Genomic DNA, 8,123 nt, shown 5'->3' with positions numbered 1-8,123 from the left:
CCTGGGTCCATGGCTTCGTGGGGTCTGTGCCATACTCGAACCGTACCATCGGCACTTACCAACTGAAATCGGGACTCATCTGGACATGTCTAGGGTCCAATCGATATTGTCGCGAGCCCAGGAGAGGCACAGCACTCGCGTCGGTCGTCTGCTGCCGTAGTCCTTTAATTTCAGTGCACTGTCCCAACGGGTACGTTCGTCTTACGCCTCACATTGATCTCTGCGGTTATTTCACGCAGTGTCGCGTGTTTGTTAACGCTAACAACTCCTCGTAGACGCGGCTGCTCTCGGCCGTTAAGTGAAGGTCGTCGGCCACTGCGTTGTCTGTGGTGAGAGGTAATGCCTGATATTTGGTATTCTCGGCACACTCTTGACACTGTGGATTTTGAAATATTGAACTCCTAACGACTTCCGAAATGCAATGCCTCATGCATCTAGCTCCAAAGTCTTTTAATTCCCGTCCTGCGGCCGTAATCACATAGGGACCTTTTTCACACCAAGTGCCTGAGTACAAATGCCAGGCTCCGCCAATGCACGGCCCTTGTATACCTTGTTGGGTTGGGGTTGGGTTGTTCGGGGGAGGTCCGCAGCTCGTGGTCGTAAGGTAGCGTTCTCGCTTCCCACGCTCGGGTTCCCGGTTTCGATTCCTGGCGGGGTCAGGGATTTTCTCTGCCTCGTGATGACTGGGTGTTGTGTGATGTCCTTAGGTTAGTTAGGTTTAAGTAGTTCTAAGTTCTAGGGGACTGATGACCATAGATGTTAAGTCGCATAGTGTTCAGAGCCATTTGAACCGTTGCCGGCCGCGGTGGCCGTGCGGTTCTGGCGCTGCAGTCCGGAACCGCGTGACTGCTACGGTCGCAGGTTCGAATCCTGCCTTGGGCATGGGTGTGTGTGATGTCCTTATGTTAGTTAGGTTTAAGTAGTTCTAGGGGACTTATGACCTAAGATGTTGTGTCCCATAGCGCTCAGAGCCATTTGAACCATTTTTTGAACCATTTTTGTTCGGGGGAAGAGACCAAGCAGCGAGGTCATCGGTCTCATTGGATTGGGGAAGTCGGCCATGCTCTTTCAAACGAACCATCCTGGCATTTGCCTGGAGGGATTTAGGGAAATCACGGAGAACCTAAATCAGGATGGCCAGACGCAGGATTGAACCGTCGTCCTCCCGAATGCAATGCGAGTCCAGTGTGCTAACCACTGCGGCACCTCGCTCGGTTTTGTATACCTTGTGTTCGCGACAAATGGTTCAAATGGCTCTTAGCACTATGGGAATTAACTTCTGAGGTGGTCGGTCCCCTAGAACTTAGAACTACTTAAACATAACTACCCTAAGGACATCACACACATCCATGCCCGAGGCAGGATTCGAACCTGCGACCGTAGCGGTCGCGCGGTTCTCAAGGCTGTAGCGCCTAGAACCGCTCGGCCACCCCGGCCGGCTGTGTTCGCGACACTACCGCCATCTGAATATATGCATATCGCTATGCCATAATTTTTCTCACCTCAAGTAAAGTACATAAGAAAGCACTCCGTCTTCAGGCCGCGAGTGGCCTACTGGGACCATCCGACCGCCGTGTCATCCTCAGTGGAGGATGCGGATAGAAGGGGCATGGGGTCAGCACACCGCTCTCCCGGTCGTTATGATGGTATTCTTGACCGAAGCCGCTACTATTCAATCGAGTAGCTCCTCAATTGGCATCAGGAGGCGGAGTGCACCCCGAAAAACGACAACAGCGTATGGCGGCCTGGATGGTCACCCATCCAAGAGCCGACCACGCCCGACAGCGCTTTTCGGTGATCTCACGGAAACCGGTGTAGCCACTGCGGCAAGGCAGGTAAAGTACATAATTAGCTAAAACTGAATGACGTGCGTTCTAATTATATGCAAGACAAAAAAAAGAGAAATCGTCGGCTCCCATTTTTTCTGTTACGCATTCGTTTGTGTTTCTTTTCCTACCAGTTCTGTTAATATAACCGGTAATGCTGTGTTCATCTGTGTAGGGTACCAAAAGTACGGTACCTTGGTGGTGGTAGAGCGCAGCTGCACCAAGGCGTAAAGAAAATGTAGATTACATTTGGAGACGGAAATGTAATGCAGCGAGAAGAAATTAAAACGTTTAGGTTAGCCGATGAAATCATAATCGGATATTGTCGGACACGGCCACTTTATTATAGCCGATTGTCTTGCATTTATCCACATTTAAACAGAACTGACATTAATTACAGATAATAGAAAAATTTTGCAAACTGTCTGCAATTATTTGCGATCGTCTAAAGACGATATTTCCCGGGTGATGACAACAGCATCGACGGAAACAAGTTTTATAGTCCTGCCTCTTTTTCTTTCTTTTTTAGCATCACTCTTGTGACTGTTTTGATGCGGCCCATCACATAGTATTCTCCTGTGCCAGCTTTTTAATCTCAGAGTAGCACTTGCATCCAACGTCCTCAGTTATTCGCTGGCTGTACTCCAGTCTCTGTTATTCTCTACAGTGTTTGCCCTCTACAGCTCCCTCCAGTACCATGGAAGTCATTCCCCGATGTCTTAACAGATGCCCTTCTCCTTGTCAGAGTTTTCCACACATTTCTTTCCTCTCCGATTCTGCACAGAACTTCCTCATTCCACACCTTATCAGTGCAGCAAATTTTCAACATTCCTCTGTAGCACCACATCGCAAACATTCCGATTCTTCTCTTTTCCGGTTTTTCCACAGTCCATGTTTCACTACCATACAATGATTTGCTTCAAACATATAATCTAAGAAATTTCTTCCCCAAATTAATGCCTATATTGATACAAGTCGATCACTCTTGATCAGGAACTCTCTCTTTGCCAGTGCTAGTCTGACTTTTATGTCCTGCTTGCTCCGTCGGACATGGGTATCAGATTTCCTTAACTTCGTCTGATTCATGACCGTAAATCTTAATGTTAAATTTCTCACTGTTCTCATTTGTGTTACTTGTTACTACTATCATTTTTCTTCGATTTACTCTCAATCCACATACTTTACTCGTTAGACTGTTCATTCCATTCAGCAGATCATGTAATTCTTCTTCACTGAGGATAGGAGTCTCATCAGCTACTCTTAACAATGATTGCCTTTCCCCTTAAATTTTAATTCCACTCTAGAACCTCTCTGTTATTTCCGTTGCCGCTTCTTCTATGTATAGATTGAATAGTAGGGGCGAAAGGATTACACCCCTGTTTTACACCCTTTTTACTCCGAGAACTTCGTTCTTGGACGTTCACTCTTATTATTCCCTCTTAGCTCTTGTACATATTGTATATTACCTGTTTCTCCCTGTAACTTATCCCTATTTTCCTCAGAGTTTCGAACACCTTACACCGTTTGACATTGTCGACCGATTTTTCCGATGAACGTGTCTTGATTTTTCTTTAGCCTTGCTTCCCTTATCAAGCACAACGTCAGAACTGCCTCTCTGGTGCCTTTACCTTTGCCAACGTCAAACTGGACGTCATCTAAACCATCCTCAATTTTCTTTTCCGTTCTACTGTATATTATTCTTCCCAGCAACTTGGATGCAAGAGCTGTTAAGCTCATTGTGCGATGATTCTCGCACTTGTCGGCTCTTGCAGTCTTCGGAACTGTGTGGATGATGTTTTTCCGAAAGTCAGATGTAATGTCACCAGATTCGTACATTCTGCACAACAACGTGAATAGTCGTTTTGTTGCCACTTCCCCCCCCCCCCCCCCCCCAATTATTTCAGGAAATCGGATGCAGTGATATCTATCCCTTCTACCCTATTCAATCTTAAGACTTCAAAACTCTTATAAATTCTGATTCTGATACTGTATCCCCTTCTCTTCCCTAGCGATTCCAGTTTCTTCTTCTATCACAACATCAGAATAGTCTCTTTCGCTCATAGAGGCCTTCGATGTACTCTTTCCGCTTATCCATTCTCTCCTCTGCATTTATTAGTGGAATAGCAAAGAGCGAGGGGCATGAAAGGGAAACAGTGGTTGGGAATGGAGTGAGACAAGGTTGTAGCCTTTCCCCGATGTTATTCAACAGTATATTGAGCAAGCAGTAAAGGAAATAAAAGAAAAATTCGGAGTAGGAATTAAAATCTATGGAGAAGAAATAAAAACTTTGGGTTCGCCGGTGACAATGTAATTTTGTCAGACACAGCAAAGGACCTTGAAGAGCAGTTGAAGGGAATGGCTGTCCAGGACGATGACCACCAACAAAAGCAAAACGAGAATGATGGAATGTAGTGGAATTAAATCAGGTGATGCTGAGGGAGTTAGATTATAAAATAAGACACTTAAAGTAGTATAGTATGAGTTTTGCTATTTGAGGAGAAAAATAACTGATGATGGTCGAAGTAGAGAGGATATAAAATGTAGACCGGCAATGGCAAGGAAATCGTTTCTGGAGAAGAGAAATTTGTTAACATCGAGTATAGATTTAAGTGTCAGGAAGTCGTTTGTGGAAGTGTAGCCATGTATAGAAGTGAAACATGGACGATAAATAGTTTGGACAAGAAGAGAATAGAAGTTTTCGAAATGTGGTGCTACAGAAGAATGCTGAAGATTAGATTGGTAGGTCAGATAACTAATGATGAGGTATTGAATAGAATTGGGGAGAAGAGGAATTTGTGGCACAACTTGACTAGAAGGAGTAATCGGTTGGTAGGACATGTTCTGAGGCATCAAGGGATCACCAATTTAGTACTGGAGCTCAGAGTGGAGCGTAAAAATCGTAGAGGGAGACCAAGAGATAAATATACTAAGCAGATTCAGAAGGATGTAGGTTGCAGTAGGTACTGGGAGATGAAGCAAACCAGTCTCAGGACTGAAGACCACAACAACAACAGCTATTGCACTCTTAATGTTACCACCCTTGCTTTTAATTTCACGGAGGGCTGTTTTGACTTTTCTGTATGTTGAGTCTTTCCTTCCGCCAATGTGTCCTTCCGCCAATCATTTCTTTTCGATTTCTTCACATTTTTCATGCAGGCATTTCATCTTAGCTTCCACCCACTTGCTATTTATTTTATTCCTAAGTGACGTGTATTTCTGTATTCCTGAATTTCCCTAAACGTATTTGTATTTCCTTTTTCCATCGATCAACTGAAATATTTCTCCCTCGCAAACCTGGTTCAAAATGGTTCAAGTGGCTCTGAACACAATGGGACTTAACTTCTGAGGTCATCAGTCCCCAAGAACTTAGAACTACTTAAACCTAACTAATCTAAGGGCATCACACACACATCCATGTCCGAGGCAGGATTCTAACCTGCGACCGTAGCGGTCGCGCGGTTCCAGACTGTAGCGCCTAGAACCGCTCGGCCACCCCGGCCGGCCGCAAACCTGGAATTTGTTACTTTCATTTTCTGGTAATTACCTAGCGCGTCTGACGGTCTGTAGCTAGAGGCGAGGTCAGGCGTGGCAAACCGGTATGATGGGTTTCGTGCTTGGGCCAAACTAAACCACGCCTACTGACGTCGCGTAAGCGTAACGTGGAGCGCGCCTAAGGCGATCCTCTATTCAGTAGCTTTCTGTGCCGCCTGCCGTCGCAGTCTGCGTACCCAGTTCGCGAGCGAGTCTGCGCGGTGAGTGAGCTGACGACCCCCACGCGACATTCTATTTTGAAGCGTGTGCCAGTTCATTTTTCAGTCTCTCTAACGCCCTCCAATTGGTCAAACAAAGCTGTGACCGTTCGTACTGACCTTCTTTGTATATTTAAGAACTAGCATTGCGTTCGCTGCTTCGCTCGCGTAGACTTTTTTTTTATTTTGTTTTTATTTCATCGAATTTTTGTGTTGTTCACAAATTGTAACACCTTTGAGCTTTTCTCGCTGTTAAGGTCATATGAGCATAGTCTTTTCCGAATGTCTTTCTGACCGAAAAGGAGTTCTGGTACCTGGGGTCCAAATATTTTTGTTAATCATGCCTCTTACGCTCTTGTGGAAATATTTCCGTAGCAAATTTCATCTCTTAACAAACATTTCTTTATATCTAACCGAGAAGTGAAACACCACTTTTCATAAATTTAGCTTTAAAATTTTTTTAATGTAACAAAACATTTTCTAATGCTCTCCCTTGGGGGTTGAATTTCCAAAAACAATGAAACACGCATTTTTTTTATTTGTGACCTTTAAGTCAAATACCAGCTGACAAAGACGTAGCCCTAAAGTTCCTTAAGTAGTTCTTTACTAATTATTTATTTTCAAAAACTTTCAGTCCTTCTTTTACCCCCCCCCCCCCCCCTTAGTGGTTGAATTACCAAAAAAGCTGAAAGATGTATTTTTTATTTTCTGACTGAGAAACCAGATACCATTTTTTTTAGTGCTAGCTTCAAAATTCCGTTAATAGCAACTTACGTTCAAAAAGCCTTTCATCCCCTATTCCTTCCCCTTAGAGTGAAATTTCGGACAATTCCTTCTTAAATGACACGTACAGTATAAGATCCACTCCATTTCCAAACTTCAGATTCCTATTCTTAGCGGTTCGGGCTGGGCGAAGACGAGTCAGTGAATCAGAGTGACCCTATTTGATCCCCTTCGGTGCTGTATTTCCAAAAACTGACATGCGTATCTTTTATTACTAACAGAGAAGCCAAATAAAAATTTTCGTAGTTTTAGCTTCAAAAATGATTACACAACGAAATATTTCCATAAAAACTTTCATCCCCCGTTTCACTACATAGGGATGGAATTACCAAAAACAGTGAAACACATATTTTTAATTTCTCACTGAGAAGCCAATTTAAAGTTTCATAGATGTAGCTTTAATATGTTTTCATAATGAAATATCCTCATAAAAAATGTCTTCCTCTATTTCACCCCCTCAGTGGTTCCATTTCGAAAAACAGTGGAACACTTTTTTTTTATTTGTAACCGAGAAGTCAGATATCAATGTTCGTAGATGAAGCTTTAAAAATATTTAGTAGTTGTTCAATAATGATATATTCTCAAGAAGAACTTTTAACTACCATTTCACAGGGTTAAACTACAAAAAAAACGCTGACACGTGTATTTCTTTCTGTCTGACTGAGAAACCAAATAACAATTTTCGTAATACTAGCTTAAAAATTGCCTTAACAGCGACATTTTACCAAAATCTTCATCTCCTATTTCCCCCCCCCCCCTATCCGCCCCCGGTAGCTGAGTAGGCAGCGCGACAGAATGTGTCTTAAGGACCGGGGTTCGATTCACGGCTGGGTCGGAGATTTTCTCCGCTCAGGGACTGGGTGTTGTGTTCTCTTAATCATCATCATTTCATCCCCATCGACGCGCAAGTCGCCGAAGTGGCGTCAAATCGAAAGACTTGCACCCGGCGAACGGTCTACCCGACGGGAGGCCCTAGTCACACGACATTTACATTTATTTCACCCCCTTGGGGTTGGAATTTCGATAAATCTCATCTTCAAAGACGCCTAAACTATAAGATCCACACCTACTCCGAACTTAAAGCCTCTGTCCTTACTGGTTTTGGCTGGGAATTGACGAGCCAGTCTGTCAGGACGATGCCTTTTACATAGGGAGATTCACATAGCATCAAATGTACGCACGCGACCTTACAAATATTCGTTATTGTTGATACGAGATGGTGGCCCCCTGAAGAGGATACAGTAGTGGTGCTATCCGCTGTCTAGTCTGTCTCCTTAGCGTATCATAAGCAGTATCGGACTCCAACCATTACTGTACGCAGTTTCTTTAACCCAGTGACGTACTAATATTTTTCCCCATATCGATCCTGTGTTTACTATTTAAATTTACAAAAATCAGCATATCTTGTCTTACGCATTCTACTTTAAAATTGTGACTAAAGCTTTTTCGCTTAATATTTATTTTATACGTGACGTGTCAATACTGCTTCTTTTTGTACTGTTAATCAGTTTTCGGTCTCCAAACTGTATTTCTATGTTTTTGCATAAGCAAAAAGTTATCATGTCTGCTGTTGTCAAATAAAACTTTGCCTATGAGTTCATGTACTAATTACTGTTCATTTTAACATTCAGCTGTCTATATTTTAAATGTTAAGTAGCCTACTTACATTTATGGCTACCAGATGGCACTCTTGGTGTAATGTTCACCTGCCCGCACTTCCTAATGCGGGCGCCTCAGTCTGTTTCTACCTGAGGCTATATACAGG

The 8,123-nt window shown here is 43.5% G+C and overlaps 1 protein-coding gene across 2 annotated transcripts in view; it reads left to right on the top strand.

Moving 5' to 3' along the window:
* Positions 1 to 5,532: 5,532 nt before the first annotated feature.
* The window catches only part of LOC124717028 (cytochrome P450 4C1-like), a 193,193-nt gene continuing 190,602 nt past the window's right edge, over positions 5,533 to 8,123 (top strand). For both annotated transcript variants that reach the window (XM_047243683.1, XM_047243684.1), the window contains exon 1: positions 5,533 to 5,578. The gene's annotated coding sequence lies outside the window, so the exon portion shown is untranslated. The remainder of the gene's footprint in view (positions 5,579 to 8,123) is intronic.

Source organism: Schistocerca piceifrons, chromosome 9, assembly GCF_021461385.2.
Source record: "Schistocerca piceifrons isolate TAMUIC-IGC-003096 chromosome 9, iqSchPice1.1, whole genome shotgun sequence".
Taxonomy (NCBI): domain Eukaryota; kingdom Metazoa; phylum Arthropoda; class Insecta; order Orthoptera; family Acrididae; genus Schistocerca; species Schistocerca piceifrons.
Note: the sequence above shows the minus strand (reverse complement) of the source record. Positions and strands in the feature narration are given on the sequence as shown.